Raw genomic sequence first — 22,945 nt, 5'->3', positions numbered from 1 at the left:
TGAGAAGAGTCAACCCACGTAAGGCCCCAGGCCCCGACAACATACCTGGGCGGGTGTTCAAGGAGTGTGCAGGCCAGCTGGCTGGTGTCATCACAGACATTTTTAACATCTCGCTGGACCAAGCCAAAGTGCCAGTGTGCTTCAAGGCTGCCTCCATCATTCCGGTGCCGAAGAAACCTCAAATCACCTCATGGAATGACTACAGACCTGTGGCACTGACTCCCATCATGATGAAGTGCTTCGAAAGGCTGCTCAAAGATCACATCGTCTCCGGACTCCCCCCAACATTCGATCCGTTCCAGTTTGCCTACCGGCAGAACCGCTCCACTGAGGATGCCATCTCCTCCGTTCTTCACCTGAGCCTGGCTCACCTGGAGGAGAGGAACACCCACGTGCGGTTGTTGTTCCTGGACTTCAGCTCAGCGTTTAACACCATCATTCCACAACATCTGGTGGAAAAACTGGAACACCTGGGCTTCAGCACCCCCCTTCGGAACTGGCTGCTAGACTTCCTCACCAACAGACCTCAGTCAGTCCGGGTCGGACAGAACACCTCAGATGTCATCACCCTCAGCACAGGCTCCCCTCAGGGCTGCGTCCTGAGCCCCCTGCTGTTCACCCTGATGACACACGACTGCGCCCCCAGGTTCACCACCAATCACATCGTGAAGTTTGCAGACGACACAACGGTGGTGGGCCTCATCAGGGACAACAACGACCTGGACTACAGAGAGGAGGTGGAGCAGTTGGTGGGCTGGTGCAGAGAAAATAGCCTGATCCTGAATGTGGAGAAGACGAAGGAGATCATCGTCGACTTCAGGAAGAACCAGCCTCACCACGCTCCACTGATCATCAACAGCTCAGCTGTGGAGGTGGTCAGCAGCACTAAATTCCTGGGAGTCCACATCACAGACGACCTCACCTGGACTGTGAACACCACAACACTGGTCAAGAGGGCACAGAAGCGCTTGTACTTCCTGCGGAGGATGAGGAGAGCCCACCTGCCCCCACCCATCATGAGGACGTTCTACCGAAGCACCATAGAGAGCATTCTGACAAGCTGTCTCTCGGTGTGGTGTGGAGGTTGCTGCGCCTCCGATTGGAAGAACCTGAGGAGAGTGGTGAGGACAGCAGAGAGGATCATCGGGGCTCCTCTTCCCTCCATTCAGGACTTGTCATCCCAGCGCTGCGTGTCCCGAGCCCGAAATATTATCAGTGACCCATCACACCCCCACCATGGACTGTTCTCCCTGCTGCCCTCTGGGAAGAGGTTTCGCAGCATCCGCTGCAGGTCCACCAGGTTCTGCAATAGTTTTTTCCCTGCTGTCGTCAGACTGTTGAACATTTAAACGTAGCATTCCTCTGCACACTTGTAAATACTGCTTTTGTCTCCTGCACTGTTCACATACTTTATCACTGCTGCACTTTGTACTTTATAATTATCTTATTTCATTTTTTTATATAGAATGTCACTTTTTTTTTTAACCAGCCGAAATACCTCTACATTGTTGAAAGCCGTATGCAACGAAATTTCGTTTTGTACACCTAGTGTTGACAAAATGACAATAAAGTTCTGTCTAAGTCTAAGTCTAAGTCTAAGTCTATTGGTGCTTCACTCCCCTCCCTGAAGGACATTTACACCTCCCATCTCACCCGCAAGGCGACCACAATTGTGAGTGATGTGAGTCACCCCGTTCACTCTTTGTTTGATCTTCTGCCCTCTGGGAAGAGGTACAGGAGCCTGCGCTCCCGCACCACCAGACTCACCAACAGCTTCGTACTCCAGGCTGTTAGGATCCTGAACTCTCTCCCCCCTTCTGCGTAGCGTCCTGTACTTTTGCGCTGTATTCTGACTGTCTGCTGTATGCACACTTGCTCCATTTTTGCTCCTCTTATTTATTGTTATTTGTTTATTTATTATTTATTCATTTATTCATCACTCTTATTTATTCATTGTTTGTGCCTTCTTCTTTTTACTTTTTGTGTTGTTTACTTGTATGTATATTGTGTACTATGTCTTGTCACCGTGGGATAGAGGGAATGTAATTTCGATCTCTTTGTGTGTCTTGACGTGAAGAAATTGACAATAAAGCAGACTTTGACTTTGAATAGCTTAATGACCCTTAAGGAACTGTTCAATGCATGGCTGATGATTTTCTAAATCACGGACACTGCCAAAGTCGTCTAAAAATGTTCAGTACTTGATTATATCTTATGTTTTGACGAATGCTAGATGCCAGTTTTCGATTACTACAGAACGTTCTGGACAGAGGGAAATATTTTGCCTAACAAAGAAAAGATATGATTGGAAGCATGATTAAACTAAGAATATGATGACGTAAGCAAGTACATGGAGTATCAAAAGAACAAACAAACAAAAACATGGTAAGTGGTGAGTACAAACTTTGCATAGTCAGGGAACATTAATAAATTGATGATGTCACAGCCAAAAGCTCACATAATTCCGTACAAAATGACAAAGATGAAAGAATGATGACTGGGCGGTGTGCGACAGTGGGCGAAGTGGATGTATGTGCAAGAATGGTTTACAGGAAGGACCCTTGGAGATAAAACCGGTAGAGGTGCCAGAGAAAGAGCGGCAGGAGGAAAACAACAACCAAGAACCCGGCCAAAGGTGATAGCCAAGGCCGAAAGACGGGATGGAAGACAACAGCCCCCACACACACCGAATCGCCTATAATCAGCACCCACCCCCACCGAACCAGCTCTCACCGAACCAGCACCCACTCCCATGGAATCAAACTCTCCTGCGAACTTGCCACACCCCCTGATTCATCATCCATCAAACTCGGCCCACACTGACATGTGCAACTGAATATAAGCTGACCAAAGAACCTTGAACGTTGCCTTTTCTGAATGGAGACATTCTGCTCTTGAGCATGGTCGCACGAAAGGCCCAGAGCTGTATTGTACTTTCCTGAAAACAGAGCTTTCTTAAGTTAACAAGAATTGTGATTGAACTCAACCAACCTGTGTAAGTCTAAATTCCGTTTCGGTGTCTTAGCCTTTTCCTAAAACGGAAAAAATAAAACGAGCACACGGTGAGTAAATTGGATAACAGGTGATTGGCTATGGCTTTTGCCGTGAGGCGCGGAAAGCGCGCTGCCCAAATTGTGGACCAAAATGCAACAAATGGTGACCATCCGACGTGATTTCTTCAGAAGGGAAAGTGCATGCTCCAGGAAGGATTCTTCCTTCTCCGCTCTTGCTCAACAATATTGCAGTCCGATCGGCACAAAAGGTAAGGGGAAACCTTTTTTTTTTTTTTCAATAAATCCTCCCAGTTCAGCAATATTGTGAAGTGAAAGCATAGTAAAATTAAATATGAATAATTTTAGCTCTGTGTTCAGAATGGTGGTTAAGATAAGATAAGATAATCCTTTATTATTCCCTCAATGGGGAAACTCCTATGTTAGCAGCAGTACACTTAACATATACACGCATGCGGGGAAGGGGGTAAAAGATTTAAAAAAGTAGAAGGTATATATAATCAAAAAATATGGACAGTATATACAAAATACACAATACACAATATACAGTGGAGATAAAAAAAATATTAGATAAAAAAATAGTGCAAAGGAAGAGAAAAAAACAGTGCAAAAAAAGCAGGTAAAAAGAGTGTGAGGTAGACAGATATTGCACATAGTATGATTGCACATATGGTTATTGCACGTTATTGCATGTTATTTTGTCCGTTAGCTACAGTCTGGTTGTACAGTCTGATGGCAGCAGGGAGGAAGGACCTGCGATGCCTCTCGGTCGTGCATCGTGGGTGACGAAGCCGGTCACTGATGGAGCTCTCCAGGGCTCTGACAGTCTCATGAAGGGGGTGGAAGACATTGTCCATGATGGAGGACAGCTTAGCCACCATCCTCCTCTCCCCCACCACCTCCACCCGATCCAGACTGCAGCCCAGGACAGAGCCGGCTTTCTTCACCACCTTGTCCAGCCTCTTCCTCTCCGCTGCAGTGATGCCGCTGCTCCAGCAGACCACCCCATAAAAAATGGCGGACGCCACCACAGAGTCGTAGAAGGTCCTCAGGAGGCCGTCCCTCACTCCAAAGGACCTCAGTCTGCGCAGCAGGTGGAGTCTGCTTTGGCCCTTCTTGTATAGGGCCTGAGTGTTAACAGTCCAGTCCAGTTTATTGTTCAGGTGAACACCCAGGAACTTGTAAGAGTCCACAATCTCTATGTCCGTTCCCTGGATGTTCACCGGCGAGGGGGGGACTTTGCGCCGACGGAAGTCCACCACCAGCTCCTTTGTTTTTCCAGAATTAATCTGGAGGCGGTTCCGCCGGCACCAGTCCACGAATCTGTGATTCAGTTCTCGGTACTCTGTCTCGTCTCCGTTGTTAATGAGACCGACGATGGCGGAGTCGTCCGAGAACTTCTGGAGGTGGCAGGTTGATGTGTGGTGGGTGAAGTCAGCTGTGTAGATGGTGAAGAGGAGGGGGGCCAGGACGGTCCCCTGTGGAGCTCCTGTGCTGCAGACCACCGTGTCAGACACACGGCCTCCTGTCCTCACAAACTGCGGTCTGTTTGTGAGGAAGTCCAGGACCCATGATGTCAGCTGCTGGCAGGCTCCAGCATGGTGCAGTTTGTTCCCCAGCAGTTCTGGCTGGATGGTGTTGAAGGCACTGGAGAAATCATAAAACATGATCCTCACAGTGCTTCCAGCCCGCTCCAGGTGGGCCAGGGACCTCTGCATGAGGAAGATGACGGCGTCCTCAACCCCGATGCTCGGCCGGTAGGCGAACTGCAGGGGGTCGGCGGAGGAGCTCACCAGGGGGAAGCAGGTAGTGGAGGACCAGCCTCTCCAGGGTCTTCGCCAGGTGGGATGTCAGGGCCACCGGCCGGTAGTGGTTGAAGTCGCTGGGGCGAGATGACTTGGGCACCGGTACCACGTAGGACGTCTTCCACAGCTGTGGCACCCTGTGCAGCCTCAGGCTCATGTTGAATATGTGCTCCACGATCCTGCACAGTTGCCCGGAGCAGGATCCGAGCAGCCTGGGGGTGATGCCATCTGGACCCGTAGCCTTCTTCACCTTGAGCCTGGCCAGTCCTCTCTCCACCTGGGCTGTGGAGAGCACCATGCTGGGTGGGGGGGTGGGGTTGGTGGGGTGGGGTGGGTTGCAGGGGGGGTGGTTGGTGGGTTCGGTGGAGTTGAGAGTGGGCTGGGGGGTTTTGGAGGGGAAGTAGCAGGGGGCGTGGTTGAGGTGAGAGTCCTCGGAGCAGAAGAGGCTCCAGTCGGGGGAAGTTGCAGCAGGGCTGGGTGGGTGGGGGGAGGAGTGGATGGTTGTTCAAACCGGTTGAAGAACCGGTTCAGGCCATTCACCCACTCCTGATCCCTGTCCAGCGCAGGTCTGGAGTTGCTACGTCCTGAGATGGTGTTCCTGGCTCCTCCAGACCCCGCTGACGTCGTCCCGCTGCAGTTGGTCTTCCATCCTCCTCCTGTAGTTGCTCTTCCCCTCCCTGATCTTCTTCTTCAGGTCCCTCTGCACCGTCTTCAGCAGGTCCCTGTCTCCTGATTTAAAGACCCTCCTTTTTTCCCTGAGCAGGTCTTTAATCTCAGGGGTGATCCAAGGTTTGCTGTTTGCAAAAACCCTGACTGTTTTGGTGGGTATGGTGGAGTCTACACAAAAGTTAATGTAGTCTGTGACACAGCTGGTGAGACCGTCGATGTCGTTCCCGTAGTCCTCACAGAACACGTCCCACACCGTGGTCTCAAAACAGTCCTGAAGAGTCTCCAGAGATTCTTCAGACCAGATCTGTCTGGTGTGGGTGACTGCTGGTTGCCTGTGCACCAGAGGCTGATACAGGGGGAGAAGGTGGATCAGATCGTGATCAGATCTTCCAAGGGGGGGGGAGGGGGGATGATGTATATGCCTCCTTAAGGTTGGCATAAAAAAGGTCCAGTGTTTTATTTCCTCTGGTGCTGCAGGTGACATATTGGCTGAAAGTTGGAAGTGTGGATGAAGGAGAGGCATGATTGAAGTCCCCGGTAATAAGGAGGAGGGTATGTGGATGCTGTGTTTGCAGCCTGCTTACATTGCTGTGCAGGACATTGCGGGCTGCGTCGGCATTAGCATTAGGGGGAACGTACGCAGTTATCGCGATAACGTGCGAGAGTTCCCGCGGCAGGTAGTGTGGCCTCATGCTAACGGCTAGCAGCTCAATGTTCGCGCTGCAGAGTTGCTCTTTGATAGTGATGTGCCCAGGGTTATACCATCTATCGTTCACAAACACAGCAAGCCCCCCTCCTTTCCTCTTACCGCTCTCTCGTGTCCTGTCTGCCCTTATCAGGTTAAACCCGTCCAGAGCGACAGCAGAGTCCGGTGTTTGCTCCGTTAGCCAGGTCTCCGTGAACAGCAGCATGCTACATTCCCGGTATTCCCGTTGGTGCCGTGCCAGCGCCGTTAGCTCATCCATCTTATTACAGATGGATCTCACATTCCCGGTGATGATGGTGGGGAGTGTGGGCTTGAAGCGGCGTTTCTTTTTCCGGCACATAACACCCGAGCGTTGTCCTCTTTTCCTCCTCTTCAGCTCGGGGGAAACATCGGGCTTGTAGCCGGTTAGCTTCCCTTGGCTACAGAGGGCTAACAGCTGACCACGGGTGTAAACAATGGAGCGTTTACTCCCTGCTTCGGTGGTTGCTTGGGTGATGAACCAGGTGAAAAATAGGAAAAATAAAAGGGCCAGCCTCACTGTTTTTGCAAACATGTTTCTGCCCGGTAAAAAAAGAAAACTCAGGACTGCGAAAAAAGAAAAAATAATCAAAAAAAAACATATAAAACGAGACAATATACAGACGAGTCGACGGAGCTGCTGCAAACGTGTCGCCACTACCGCGGCGCCATCTTGTATATACATTTATGATTGTATGGATGATTTCTTTTTGAAAAGAGAAAGGTGGTGAGGACTTTGTCTGATCAGCGAAGGGCGCTCACACCGCTGGAACTTGTGGGATGCCAATGGCGAGCATATGGGCACCGGAGTGGCCTCAATAGCAGACGCTTAGGGACTTTGTACTGTTGCCTAAGGTCAGGGTCGATGAGATCGGCCAGGCCACCAATACGAGTCAGGGACTCGTGGAAAAAAAAAAAGGTGAAGGCATCGCTGATATAGCAGGACGGATGCCTGGCGACCTCAATAGTGCGACCTTAGAGAATTATATTGTTGTCTAGGGCGAAGGGTAACTGGGTTAACCAGGTCGCTACATAATTGTTGAAGTGTGTTTATGTTGATATTGTGTGGAAAGCAGGCTTGGCTGTCAGATGGGACAGCGACACAGCTGGAGACGTGAGTGATTAGTTGTGCTGGTGCTGTTCATGGGGTGGAAGTGATGATTTGTGGTTCATGAAGAACAATAAGTTGATTTGTATAAAATTGTAGATTTGTTTTTTTATTTGGCATGTGAGTTAGAGTCAGAAAAATGGCTTAACAAGAATTTGATAAAGAATGTATATATAAACTTAGCATGAAGGTTGTATCCCATTTTGCGGTGGGGTTAAACTGTAACCATTTTTGTTTTCAAAAGGGCGCGGCTGTAAAGTTTGGGCCAAACGATCAGGTGGGCACAAATGCATATTTAGGACAGAGGTGGGGAGGTTGTGTGACCTGGTGGTGGCGAGGTTCTCCGGACTTCAGCTGCCCCCCTCCCCACTTGTCATCGGCTGGGAAGATTGTCACGTGTATGTTGTGGGCCCGTGTGTTATCTATGTTTGTCTTTGCGTACCAGTTCGTTCTAAATGATGGAATTGGGCTAAAATGGTGCACGAAAACGGTGTGCATTCACCTTTATATTTTGCTTCATGTAGTCTGATCAAAATGAATAAAACTTTTCTCTGTATGTGCATTCACGTGTAACATTGAAGGAGGTGGATATTGTGTTTCAATATGTAAATAAATACCATCATTGTCTATTAAGACACTAAAAGTTGTTGGAACACATTTTGTTTTGAAGGGCTGCTATGTTTTAACAAGGAAAGACTGATGTGCTTATGGATGAAGATGACTTGTATTTGTGATTGTGCTTGTGAACAGTAAAGAGGAGTGCTTGTGCAATTGAGGGGGATGGTGATTGGTTTTTATTCAAAAACAATATTTTTGGCCAAATTAGAATAGACACAGATGGTGACTGTTTCACTTGACTGATTGATTTGACGGCTGCGTGTGGACCAAGGCGGAAGTAATCTGGGGAGAGGACGCTGGCGCTGATTGTTCGCCGCTTCTCCACCAGAATTAGTTTAGTTTTAGTGTTTTTATTTATTTATTTATTTATTTTAGCCATTATTAAAGTTTAGTTTTTAGCTTCTAGTTTTAGTGTGCAGTGCGCCTGGACCGCGGCGAACCTCCACAGAGCCGGCTGCCTACTACGGCGCGCCCACCCCACCACCACCCGCCAAGGCATCCTGGCTAGCCTAGCCAATGGCTAACACTCAAGTTCAGTGTTCTCCAACCGGCACTATGTTAACGTACTCCATCCCCCGCTTGCTGGAGCTGAGTAATCACACCATTCCAGGGTGTGTCTCAGTCATCAAACAACTTGGACTTCTCCGCAGACCACGTTACATCCACAGAAGCACCCGTCGTAACTTTGTTTTCTCCCAACCCGTCCATAACACTGTACCATTCATCTGCTCCTCCTCCGCCCGTCACCCCGTCGCATGTACAACACGTCATCAGTAGGGATGGGCGGATCGATACCAAACTATCGATATATCGATCCAGGCTGCTCATTTTTGAGTATCGATCTCCCTAGCTAAAATATCGATACTTACAATTATTTAATTATATTTTTCCTCATTTTTTTCTGCTCCAATTTGACGACTTGCACTCATGCTAGCACTACTTTTCCTTCCGCCTGCTGCACCGGCGTGTCCTGCTCTGCTCTGCTCCCGCCCCCTTTTCTCACAAGCCAAGCCCTCCTCCTCCGCCCCCCGTTCCAATCCAAACAAACACAAACAAGCATGGCCACGGCGGCGGCCCAGTCCGAACGCAAGAGAAGTCTGGTTTGGGGATATTATATTTTACTTAATAACAACGAGGCAAAATGTGAAATATGTCACAAAACAATTAAATATTGTGGCAACACCACAAACTTGACAAAACATTTAAGCAAAATTCACCCCACGGTTCATGAAGAGCTGCAGTTGAAACGTGCCGCAGACACTAAGGCAGCGACGGAAAACCCTGCAGCCACACCGAGGCTAAGGTACCAAAGTACCTTAGAAGCAGCGTTTCAGAAAGGCAAGACATATCCAGGTAACAGGTGCTAACCAAAAATCGTAAGCATTTGTGGTTGATGTGCTATTTGAAGCAATAATTACTGCGCTTTAGTCAGTCATTTATAAATAAAGTTTTCCCCTTTTCAATTTGTGGTCGAACGCCATACGTTTTATTTGTAACTCCACTTCCTATAAACAACACTAAAGTATTACAATATTAAATGTAAGTATCCAGTGGCTTTACAAATTGATAGTTTTGCTGCTCATGACGATTAAGCCCTGCATCTCTGTTGGTACCATGTCTCTTTTTACATTATACTAAAAGACAAAACTTTTTCCCAACAACAGAGAGAGAGAGAAAAAAGTAAAGAATAGCTCCTTTTAATTAAAGTTATACTATTAATATGCATCTTCCATTAATGTTTTTCTAAAAAGGTTAATAATTCATGTACATGACGTAATACTTTTTTCTACAAAATTCAATAGATGACTCTCCAAGAGCAAGTATCATTTGCAGTGAAACACCTGCTGTAGTATACAAATGTGCAGGTCAATAGTCACATGTAAGGCACAAAATATTGATGCAGCATGCCACTGCATTTAGCAATTTGGCGGGAAATTACACTTCCGGTATCGATATCGGATCGATATCGGGTATTTTGGGCAGGAAATACTTGGTATCGGATCGATTCCAAAATCATTGGTATCGCCCATCCCTAGTCATCAGATACCTGGCGCACTTGGATCTTATAGAGGCTTTGCAGCTGACGTCATCAAGCTACCCACATTAGCTTGGCGGCCATCTTGGCGGTCAACTTTTCAGTGCCTGTCAACGACTCACACACGCTTTCTTGTTATATCTGCTGCTATTTGAGCTTAAAAATGCCGGATACCTGCTGTGCTGTTGGATGTAGCAATAGACGAGGCGATAAACCAAATCTTAGCTTCTATAGATTTCCGGCGAACATGAAAAAACGTGATAAATGGATCGCGGATATTCGTCGTGAACGATGGAAACCTACGATTTACACAAGGATATGCAATGAGGACTTCATATCAGGTATGTAAACAAACCATTCACCCCTGATTTGTTTCACAAAATGTGAAATAATACAATATGGGATGATACAAATATGATTGTTGAAAATGCTGGGTGCATTTTTAGAAAGGCAGCAAGAGCAGCAAGGCAGGGAATGGGATGATTTCTTCAGTTCACCCCCCCGTTTTTATTTTGTGTTTATTTTTTCATGATGCTTCATCTGATTGGCTTGAAAACGTTATCGATGTAAATATTGAATTATATTTATTGGTTAAGTTTTCAAGCCAATCAGATGTGGCATCATGCAAAAATAAACAAATAATAAAAATGGTAGCAACTTGAACAGACAGGTACAGTATCTGAATGATTTCACTCTATTCAGTTTTTTAATATGTCAAGTTATGAAATGCCATTACAAAACAAATCGACGAGGTAATTATAAATATCTGGATATGAGAGTTCAGGCAGGTCGGCTGTTGCAAAATGCTCGGGCGATTTTAGCATGCTTCTCGGTAAAAGGTACGGATCCGTTGTGCCAACAAGGTTCAACTTCTCTCTGTAACGTTTCTTGGAGTCTTCATCCAAATGCCCAACTTCGTTGGATAGCAAATCAGCCATAATTCGGATGAAATCGGTGAAAATGTAGCGCAGAAATCAAACAATCTATACAAACACGTAGGAACGAGCTGACGAGTTGACCGCCAAGATGGCGGCATAACACAAAATCACGTGATAAAACCACGTGACTGCAAAGCCTCTATTGTAGCAACCATGCGGGGCTGCAGTACTCCAGGTGGCCTGGAAGACATGGTGCGGGCTTAACTCCTACACGGAGCGGACTCCGACACAAGACGGACACCAGGTTGCCGGGAAAACACGGAGTGTTAATTTCTCCAGCACGGAACGGACACCAACACGGAGTGGATTTCACTCCAACACAGAGTGGACTGCACTGCATGTGGCACAGAAAACGTGGAGTGGATTTCTCTCTACTTCGCCCCCTACCTAAACACAGCCCCACAGCCACAATCAAAATGGATCTCCTCAACATCCAAGCACTCACCCGTAAATCATCATTTATTCACGACCTCATCCTGGACAAAGGCTTAGACATAATGTGCCTGACTGAGACCTGGCAACCACCGGATGTCTATCAATCCCTCAATGAAGCCTGTCCCTCTGGTTATACATAACTAAACCTCGCAGCACTGGCCGTGGCGGTGGCCTGGCTGTACTCCACCGTCTTGATCTAGAGCTGTCCCCCCTCCCTCTACCAGGTAGGTAGAGTCTACCTGATCACTCCTCATTCGAATCCCTTGCATTCAAATGTAAACCTCCATATCCAATCACAGTTTTACTTATTTACCGCCCTCCTAAACCAAACTCCTCTTTCATTCCAGAACTACACGATCTACTCACTACCCTCTGTACCTCCACTTCCTCTAATCTAATCATATTAGGTGATGTTAACATCCATGTCGACACCCCCTCCCGCCCCCCTGCCTCTGACCTGTTGCAACTATTGGACTGTTTACACCTCACCCAACATGTAAATGTCCCCACACATGACAAAGGTCATACACTTGACCTTGTCATCTCCTCATCGGCCATAAGCAACCTGCAAGTTCACGAGGTCGGTGTGTCTGACCACAAACTTATTCAAATGGAACTTCCTTTCCCACGCCCCCACTCCAAACCCAAGCGGCAAATCTCATTCAGAAATTTCAAAAACATCAACCAAGACACTATAGCTCAGGACCTCCAGCTTCTCTCCTCCTCCTCTGCAACCTTTACATCAGTCAGCAAGGCAGTGGACCATTACAATAACTCTTTGGCCAAACTTCTAAGTATCCACGCCCCCCAAAAAACCAAAACAGTCACTTTTTCACGCTCAGCCCTCTGGTACACCAGTGAGCTGCGTCTGATGAAGTTAACTGGACGCATAATGGAGCGTCGTCTTAAAGCCTCAGGACTGACCGTGCACAAACAGGCCTACAAAGAACATCAGAAGGCCTACTCAAAAGCCCTTGGGACTGCACGTGCCCAGTTCTATTCCAATATCATAAACAATACCCCTGGAAATTCAAAACAGCTCTTTTCAACCATCAACCACTTTCTCAAACCCCAACCCACCACTCCAACAGAATCCTCAGAGGTACTGTCCAATAACTTTATGACCTTCTTTACCGCTAAGGTTGACAACATCCGCACCCAGCTCCTCTCCTCTTCTGGCCCCACCACTTCACCTCCTCCCCCCTTCCTTCCACCCGGGACAGTCCAGCCTCTCCGCTGCTTCTCCCCTATCTTGCAGTCGGAGGTAGAGGACATCATCAAAAAGATGAAACCCTCCACATGTGCCCTGGACCCTTTCCCCACAGCCCTCATTAAACAACAAACCTCAGCCATTAGTCCCCTAATAACCAATGTCATCAACCTCTCACTCCAGTCTGGCTCTGTACCCCCTGCATTGAAGACTGCCATTATTACCCCCTGCTCAAAAAACCCTCACTTGACCCGGACAACCTTGCCAACTACAGACCAATATCTAACCTCCCGTTCCTCTTCAAGGTTCTGGAAAAAGTGGTAGCTGCCCAACTTCACACTCATCTCACCCCAACAACATCGCTGAGAAATTTCAATCCGGGTTTCGCTCTGGCCACAGCACTGAAACAGCACTTGTTAGGGTCACCAACGACCTTCTCATGGCTGCCGATGCAGGCTCCCCGTCACTTCTTATCCTGTTGGATCTGTCCGCTGCATTTGACACTGTCCACCACAATATCCTCCTAAACCAACTTCACTCCACTGGATTCTCTGGCACTGCTCTAACCTGGCTTCAGTCCTACCTCTCGAACCGGACCGAGTACGTTTCCCTGGGGGGGGAAAAATCCGACACTCACACTGTCACCTCCGGTGTCCCCCAGGGATCTGTACTCGGTCCTACCCTCTTCACTCTCTACATACTACCCCTCGGCAATATAATCAGGAAGTTCGGCATCTCATATCATTGTTATGCGGACGACACCCAGCTATACCTCAAACTTGACCCCCCGCCCTCCATAACCCAGCCTTCTCCATCTCCCTCATCCATCCTCTCCCTGTGTCTGGAGGAGATAAAGGCGTGGATGAATCTCAGCTTCCTGCAAGTTAACAGTGACAAAACCCAAGCCATGTTAATTGGCACTCCCCATCAGATCCATACCTGCCCAATAACAAGCATCTTATTCGCCGGTCTCACTATTCCCCTCTCAGCCACTGTCACCAACCTGGGTGTGAAACTGGACCCTCAACTCAACCTTGAGTCACACATAAAACACATCTGCAAAACCTCCTTCTTCCACCTCAGAAATATTTCCAAACTCCGCCCCACACTTACCCTGACGGATGCTGAGAAACTTGTCCACGCCTTTGTCTCCTCAAGGCTAGACTATTGTAACGCACTCCTCATCGGGATCCCTAGCAAGAGCCTCCAGAGGCTTCAGTACATTCAAAACAGCGCTGCTAGGATCCTGATGAGGGTGCGGAAAAGCAATCACATCACACCCATCCTCCGTTCTCTGCACTGGCTACCCATCAAATTCCGAATTGATTATAAGATCGCCCTCCTCACTCACCATTGTATCCTCGGACATGCTCCCCCATACCTCAAAGAACTCCTTGCCCCAAAACCTGCCACCCGAAGCCTCCGCTCATCCAATTCACACCTTCTCCACGTTCCGAAAACCAAGCTGCGCACCATGGGCGACCGGGCCTTCTGCCATACAGCCCCTACACTGTGGAACTCCCTCCCCGACCACCTAAGAGCACCCCAATCCACTGACTCTTTCAAAACTGGTGGTCATGAAGTGCTTTGAAAAGCTGGTACGGGGTCACATCACAGCACTCCTGTTCAGAGGTTTTGACCCCCACCAGTTTGCCTACAGGGCAAATAGATCCACAGAGGACGCAGTAGCTACAGCCCTCCACGCTGCACTGTCCCACCTGGAGCAGCCGGGGAGCTATGTGCGGATGCTCTTCGTGGACTTTAGCTCTGCTTTTAACACCATCCTCCCCCACAGACTGGTGGACATACTGGAGGGCCTGGGACTTCCACATAATACTTGCAGGTGGATTAAGAGCTTCCTGACGGGTCGCAGCCAGAGGGTGAAAGTGGGCCGTCATACATCCACACCTCTCAGTCTTGGTACCGGCTCCCCACAGGGCTGCGTACTGAGCCCACTGCTTTACACGCTCTACACACATGCATGCACCCCCGCCCACCGCAGCAACACCATCGTGAAATTTGCGGATGACACAACCGTGGTGGGGCTCATCTCAAAGGGGGATGAGTCTGCCTACAGGGACGAAGTGGTCCAGCTATCGGAGTGGTGCGGAGAGAACAATCTGCTCCTAAACACGGCTAAAACCCAAGAACTGGTCATTGATTTTAGGAGGAAAAATAAAACGGACATTCCACCACTCATCATCGACGGGGTCTGTGTGAAGAGGGTGTCCTCCTTCCGCTACCTGGGAGTCCACATCGAGGAGGACTTCACCTGGGGCGTGAACACCTCTGAGCTGCTTAAAAAGGCCCAACAGAGACTCTACTTTTTAAGGGTGCTGAGGAGGCACAGCATTACACGGAGACTGCTGGTGTCCTTCTATCGCTGCTCCATAGAAAGCACTTTAACGTACTGTATATGTGTTTGGTACTCCAGCTGCACTGCTGCTCAGAGGAAAAAGCTCCAAGGGGTCATCAACACAGCACAGAAGATCATTGGCTGCCCTCTCCCCACACTGGAAGACCTACACAGAACCCGCTGTCTCAAAAAAACACAGAACATTCTGAAGGACACTTCCCACCCTGGCCACTCCCTTTTCGAACTGTTGCCATCAGGCAGACGCTACAGATTAATTAGGTCGAGGACTAGCAGATTCGCCAACAGTTTTTACCCTACAGCGGTAGTCACATTGAATGCAGCTAAACGTAAATGATTATGTCTGTGTATGTTCTTCTGTGGGTTTTTAGCTTGTTTTTTTTATGTTTTTATTCTATTTATTCTATATATTTTTTATCGCATGCGCGGATCGGTTGGCACTTTTTAAATTTCGTTGTACATGTGACAATGACAATAAAGATCTATTCTATTCTATTCTATTCTAAAACTCACCTCTTTACCTTAGCATTTCCGTAATTTCTCTCATATCTTGGTTGTCGTCCAGTTGTTTTATACTTGTCCTTGTTTTGTTTTCTTGTTTTTTATCTGCCATGTAGCACTTTGAGATTCCCCCGAATATAAAGTGCGTTATAAATATAATTTATTATTATTATTATTATTACATGTGCCCATTCAAATGGGTACCACCAGAAATTAAACTGCATTGATAAACGAGGTCTTAAATGTGATTGGCTTTCTGCACTCGGCATAATTTCTCTGTTTGTGTGAACATGTTCACATATGTGTCGGTATGAATTATGTGACAGTATGACTGTTGCACGGAGTATGATATAGGCAGTTATCCGTTGCGATATTGATATTTTAACAGAGAAAGAAAGCTCCGCTTTCGCAGAGCATAAAAAAATTGAGATAGATTCTTATTGTTCCTCCCCACGGAAATCTTGAGTAAAAGGCCAAAGATTTATTTGATCTGAAGAGAAATAAGAGTGAGCTGATAATATGGGGAAAAGTTTATGTTTAATGTGGCATGATATAGTGAGAGGCTCTCACTATATCATGCCACATGCTCTCTCGCTGAGAGCCCTTCTGGTTGCTAGCAGGTCTTTATTCTCCCGCCCTAGAAAGGCTAAGAACATCAAGCCAGGGTGGAATAAATGGGTAACTGGCCACCATGCAGAGGCCAATGAGGCCCACAAGGCTTGGGTAATAGCTGGTAGGCCCAGACAGGGACCTGTCCTTGAATATAAAAAGAAAATGAATGCCAAGTACAAATATGCATTATGGTACATAAATAAGCAAGAGCACGCCCTAAGTGCTCACTCTATGGTTGATAATCTGCTTAATAATGATGTAATTAATTTTTGGAAAGAGGTAAAATCCCTGAACAGGGCTAAAGCAGCTCTCCCATGTAACATAGAGGGGGTAACAGATCCTGTGAGCATCGCTGACCTCTGGAGGCAGCATTATTCAGCACTATTTAACGGTCTGAAAAGTGAGCCCTGTCATGTAGGCATAATTGAAGAGGAAAGTATTTGTTTTAATTGTCATGAGGTGTCTATTGCCGGAGGACAACTTTCTGACAGAAAAGCCAGTGGTCTGGATAACATCACAGCAGAGCATTTAAAGTTAGCTGACCCCCGATTGACAGCGCTGCTGTCTCTCTGTTTCTCATGGCTTGGTGACTCACGGTACTCTACCTGACTTCATGATGTCTGTAGTTCTGGTCCCTGTTATAAAAGACAAGGCTGGTAAAGTAGGATGTATTGCTAACTGTAGACCAATAGCTCTATCTTGTATACTCTCCAAAGTTTTAGAAATATTACTTCTTGACGGATTACCGTGATTTTCCATGCAAAATACGCCCCCGTGCATAATACGCACCCTAAAAATGGCATGTCAATGCTGGAGAAAAGCCTGTACCCATGTATAATACGCACCCAAATTTTGACTCTTACTTAAGTAAACGTAAAATTATTTCAGAAAAAAGATCATCTTTGGGAACAACCGGATGTTATTCTGCCGGTCAGTATCACTGCGCATGCGCTAGCAAACTCGATAGCGGAGAAATGTTTCGGATTTGTGTAGGGTACATTGTGACAGCAAACGAGCAGGTGATCGAGCAAGCGTCTGATACGAGAGCATTGTGTTCGTATGGAGCGTGTTTGAAGTGAACAGCAGAGAAGAAAGGAACAAGGCAAAGTGTTGTGAAATAAAAAATTACCTGTAATACGCATTTTGTTATTTGCTGATTGAAACTGCTAATTAAACTGTGAATTGAAACTAATAGGTAGAGAACTGAACTCTCGCTCTTTATATAGCTGACGTGTCTTGCGCATCCGTTCTGCGCATACTGTCATGGCGCCCCCCATATGATATCCGGTCTGCGATGGAGATTAAAAAACAAACAATATTTGACAATAACACACCATCAAGGATTGCACCATCGCATCAAACGATGTGTCGTCAATTATGAATTTTACTGACTAAGTGTGTTGGGCAGGATGGCTGAATGCGATGCGCGATTGACAACAAACAAGAAGAAAGGTGTGATTTCAAGTTTTATTTCGAGGGAGATTTTCTTCAAAAATTGTTGTACCCATGCATAATGCACACCCCAGATTTTAGGACAATAAATTAGTTAAATTTTGCGCATTATGCATGGAAAATCACGGTAAGTGTATATATAACTACCGTATTTTTCGGACTAAAAGTCGCTCCGGAATATACGGCGCATTATCCATAAAATGCACAATAAAGTGAAAAAAAATACATACGTGTATATATATATATATATATATATACTATATAAGTCACTCCGGAGTATAAGTCGCATTTTGGGGGAAATTTATTCGAAAAATCCAACACCAAAAACAGACATGAACGAGCAACGATAAACGATAGGTATGCTAACGTGACATAAACACAAACGAAGAGCTGAGGACGGGCCTGACGTAACATTCAGAGTTATTCAAATAACTATCACATAAATAACACGTTTGTCAAACTATCTTTGTCACTCCAATTCATTAAATCCATCGATCGTCCTTTATGGAAACGATGCCACGTATGTGCCGCGCCGCTGACGTCTAAATCGTCTAAATATTCCACAGACCCATATAACGCTATATAAAGTATATAAGCGTGCGTAAAACCCGTAATAGTTTTTCAAACCTTCTGTGTCACTCCAAATCATTAAATCCTTCAAACTCATCGTCCTCCGTGTCACTTACAAGCAAAGCCACTAAAGATGCCAGTAGTACATGGGGCCCTTCGTCATCTTCGTCATCCCGTGATCGAATCCTTTGTCCTTTAAGTAAACAACCGCTGCGCCGCTGACGTCACTTGCAGTTCAAACTACAGTAATCCCTTGCTACATCGCGGTTCGTTTATCGCGGTTTCACTTTTTTTTTTTTTTTTTTTAATTTGGAAGATTTGTGACAAAAAAGCACATATAAATCGCTCCTCAGTATAAGTCGACCCCCCACCCAAACTATGAAAAAAACGCGACTTATAGTCCGAAAAATACGATAATCCATCCATCCATCCATCCATCTTCTTCCGCTTATCCGGGGTCGGGTCGCGGGGGCAGCAGCTTCAGGAGGGACTCCCAGACTTCCCTCTCCCCAGCCACTTCATCTAGCTCAGGGGTGGCCAACCGGTCAGAGACTAAGAGCCACATTTTTTTACTGTGTACCGCAAAGAGCCACATCCCCCCCCCTCCCCCCGAAGCGAAGCGAACACGCAGCGTTTGACGTACCATTAACACCCCCCCAAGCCACCCCCCCCCCCCCCCCCGGAGCGAAGCGAACGTAAAGGAGCCGCATGAAACCCGGCAAAGAGCCGCATGCGGCTCGTGAGCCGCGGGTTGGCCACTCCTGATCTAGCTCATCCCGGGGATCCCAAGGCGTTCCCAGGCCAGCTGAGAGACATAGTCTCTCCAGCGCGTCCTGGGTCGTCCCCGGGGTCTCCTACCGGTGGGACATGCCCGGAACACCTCCCCAGGGAGGCGTCCAGGAGGCATCCTGATGAGATGCCCGAGCCACCTCATCTGGCTCCTCTCAACGTGGAGGAGTAGCGACTCTACTCCGAGTCTCTCCCGGATGACCGAACTTCTCACCCTATCCCCGCAAATAAAAATATTTTTGTTGCCTTTTTGTATAATCACACTTTCTATCCATTCTGTGAATGTCTCAATGCTAGAACCAGGAGCTCTATAGACACAGCTTATAATAATGTATTTTTCTTTTCAACACAAATCTGTATCGTGAGACATTCAAGAAGATTGTCCACCACCTGTGTCATAGCCTCTACAATCTTGAATTTCATATTCAAATCAACATAGATTGCAACACCACCCCCACCTTTACTCTGTCTGTTGTTGTATATGAATTCATAGCCTTCCATCTCAAAGTGCTTCTCAGTCGTAATCCAGGTCTCAGAATTAGTTATTATATTAAATGGTTGTTTGAATGTGTTTAAGTAATCCCGAATGCTACTAAAATTTTTATATAGACTCCGGCTATTGAAATGGATAATAGATAGCTTATCTTTTGTTAAGATGTCCGTATTGTACTGATCATTGCTGTAATAATAAAATGTGTTGTTTGTGGTGGAGAAGAAATTATTGTCTGGGTCGATGTCCTGATCTATGTCCAGAGTGCTGCTTTCACTGTAATCAAACGTTAGTTGGAGTTGTTCATGTTCTTGTATCCACTGTGTTACATGTCCATTGTTGCTTGAGGTAGGTTGAGTAGTGTCCCTGAGCATTATGTTTGTGTTTTGTGTTGTTACCTCCATTCAGTTCCAAGTCCACTCCAGTTGATTTTCTATTGAGGATACTTATTCGAGCTTTTCCAGTTCCTCAATACTCCTCACCATCAGTATCTTGGCCTCTTCTGGTGATCCATTAAGCTTGATGTATATCTTGCAATTTCTGGTCCATGTACTCTGTATTTTTTTCATTCTTCTCAAGTGACGTGCTTTCTTTGCAATATCCGCATTGGTCTTTGTCAAATGTTCATTTATGTAGATGTCTGTACCTTTGAGCAACTTACCCTGCTTTAGAAGTGCAACTTTGTGCTTCCTGTTGACAAATTTCAGAATGACTGCAGGCTTGTCGTTACTGTTTCTTCTGGGCAGTGGATGACATGCTTCAACCTGGTTGGAGTCCATAGTTATTCCTTTAGTTTGCAGAAACTCAGCTACCTGTTGCTCGGCTGAGCTTGCATGTTGCTCACAGCCGTCGTTACTTGCCGTCACTGCCCTTGCATAAGATATAGGTTTGATTGCTATTCCCGTGATGACAATGTCATTTATTCTTGTATATTGCTTGATGTCCGCTACCCGACTTTCAAGGTAGGCAAGCCGCTTGTCCTTCTCAGCATTGAGCATATCTCTTCCACCAGTGCCAAGATGATTTTCTGCTGCCGACTCCGCGTCAAAGAAAAGTCTGATGAACTGTCGGAACTGGACAGAGCTCTCCTTGCGACGAGGTACACTTCCCCAGAAATGTGTCTAAAGCATATTCTGCATGTTTTTGCCACCAATAAACAGGTGGATGGCCATAACTCCGTGATGCTGAATCTGCTTCATAAGGACATTGTGCAAATGGATGCAGATGACTCCAAGAAAGACAAAGGAACTGGCAGAATGGCAAGGCAAGCTTCCCCTGTGCAAGGCGCTAAGAATGAGCTCCCGGACTCAATCAAAGTTGCCTTCAGTGCTCGTGTTATGATCACACGCAATATTGATGTTCAAGCAGGTATGTGCAATGGGATGTTTGCAAAAGTTGTCAAATTGGTGAACTATCCAAATGAAGCACGTGTCCAGAAACCTGGGTTTATTAAATAAACCGGAATTAAACCGGAATTGACCTTATTTCAACAAGAAGTGCCTTAAATGAAACCAGAAGTGACCTAAATATAACATTTGCTCTAACCTTTACAATTTTTGTCCGATTAGACCCGTTTCAACTTTTGAACTCCAAACTGAACCTCTTGAACCTGTAGTTTTCGTTTTGTTCCAAATTTTAAAAAATGTTGGCGCAATTTTTCCCATTCATGGTCTTTGCCTTCACACGCAATTTCTCCAGAAATTGCATTTTCTAGTTCTTTTTCTAGTTTATACCATTTGGTCCTTGCAAAAGTTAAAAAGCATTCAAAAGTAAACGCAACTGAAAATATTTCGTTTCTTGAAATTCTACTGACATAATTCCATTTTACACCTTAATTTAATCCTCAAAATGTGACGACCTGTTAACCAGATTTAACGTTTCTAGCGTTTCTGATAATAAAAAAAAACACCCATCAAAAGATGTTTAAAGAGTGCCATGAATTTTTATTTTTAATTTATAACATATTGAATATCTAATATCATGTTTGACAGTGTTTATAAAGTTTGTAACATTTACCGAAAATGCGATCACGTCAAGTGCATCCATCCTGGCTCTGAAAATGGCGACTCTCGAAGGCCCGCCGAGAAGACTCCCCGTATCGTGATGGACAGGGAACCTACAAATTATTCTTTTTATATCTCTTTAGTGGGTTTAAAAAGAGAAGTTGAAACCATTTTGTCCAAATAGTACGTGGCCACGAGCCACGTCCAGACGTTAGTTAGCCACCTAGCAGGTTAGCATAGCTGCTCTTTCATGTTCGATGTGCGTAATATCCGGTGATGTATCAAAGACAATCCCTGTGTTGTGATTGGCTGATGAGGAGGCCTTTTTTTTTTTTTTAAGTATGCCTCGATGATAACGCCGATCATAACGGATAGACATTAGGGATGGGCGATACCAATGATTTTGGATTCGATCCGATACCAAGTATTTCCTGCCCAAAAATACCCGATATCGATCCGATATCGATACCGGAAGTGTAATTTCCCGCCAAAAAAACCAATTTAAATGCAGTGGCATGCTGCATCAATATTTTGTGCCTTACATGTGACTATTGACCTGCACATTTGTATACTACAGCAGGTGTTTCACTGCAAATGATACTTGCTCTTGGAGAGTCATCTATTGAATTTTGTAGAAAAAAGTATTACGTCATGTACATGAATTATTAACCTTTTTAGAAAAACATTAATGGAAGATGCATATTAATAGTATAACTTTAATTAAAAGGAGCTATTCTTTACTTTTTTCTCTCTCTCTCTGTTGTTGGGAAAAAGTTTTGTCTTTTAGTATATTGTAAAAAGAGACATGGTACCAACAGAGATGCAGGGCTTAATCGTCATGAGCAGCAAAACTATCAATTTGTAAAGCCACTGGATACTTACATTTAATATTGTAATACTTTAGTGTTGTTTATAGGAAGTGGAGTTACAAATAAAACGTATGGCGTTCGACCACAAATTGAAAAGGGGAAAACTTTATTTATAAATGACTGACTAAAGCGCAGTAATTATTGCTTCAAATAGCACATCAACCACAAATGCTTACGATTTTTGGTTAGCACCTGATACCTGGATATGTCTTGCCTTTCTGAAACGCTGCTTCTAAGGTACTTTGGTACCTTAGCCTCGGTGTGGCTGCAGGGTTTTCCGTCGCTGCCTTAGTGTCTGCGGCACGTTTCAACTGCAGCTCTTCATGAACCGTGGGGTGAATTTTATTTAAATGTTTTGTTAAGTTTGTGGTGTTGCCACAATATTTAATCGTTTTGTGACATATTTCACATCTTGCCTCGTTGTTATTAACTAAAATATAATACCTCCAAACCAGACTTCTCTTACGTTCGGACTGGGCCGCCGCCGTGGCCATGCTTGTTTGTGTTTGGATTGGAACGGGAGGCGGAGGAGGAGGGCTTGGCTTGTGAGAAAAGGGGGCGGGAGCAGAGCAGAGCAGGACACGCCGGTGCAGCAGGCGGAAGGAAAAGTAGTGCTAGCATGAGTGCAAGTCGTCAAATTGGAGCAGAAAAAAAATGAGGGAAAATATAATTAAATAATTGTAAGTATCGATATTTTAGCTAGGGAGATCGATACTCAAAAATGAGCAGCCT

General features: G+C 45.9%; 1 long non-coding RNA gene and 1 other non-coding gene across 2 annotated transcripts; both read right to left on the bottom strand.

Moving 5' to 3' along the window:
- Positions 1-9,379: 9,379 nt before the first annotated feature.
- LOC119126011 lies at positions 9,380-21,720 on the bottom strand. The gene is made up of 3 exons (XR_005098568.1): positions 21,568-21,720; positions 14,839-14,847; positions 9,380-9,390 (listed from the first exon to the last, which is right to left on the bottom strand). It is a non-coding gene; the product is annotated as an uncharacterized LOC119126011 (long non-coding RNA).
- LOC119126439 lies at positions 15,825-15,936 on the bottom strand. Its single transcript, XR_005098662.1, has one exon. It is a non-coding gene; the product is annotated as a U5 spliceosomal RNA (small nuclear RNA).
- Positions 21,721-22,945: the final 1,225 nt, after the last annotated feature.

This window comes from Syngnathus acus, chromosome 8 (assembly GCF_901709675.1).
Source record: "Syngnathus acus chromosome 8, fSynAcu1.2, whole genome shotgun sequence".
Taxonomy (NCBI): domain Eukaryota; kingdom Metazoa; phylum Chordata; class Actinopteri; order Syngnathiformes; family Syngnathidae; genus Syngnathus; species Syngnathus acus.
This window is presented reverse-complemented; position numbering and strand designations above follow the sequence as displayed.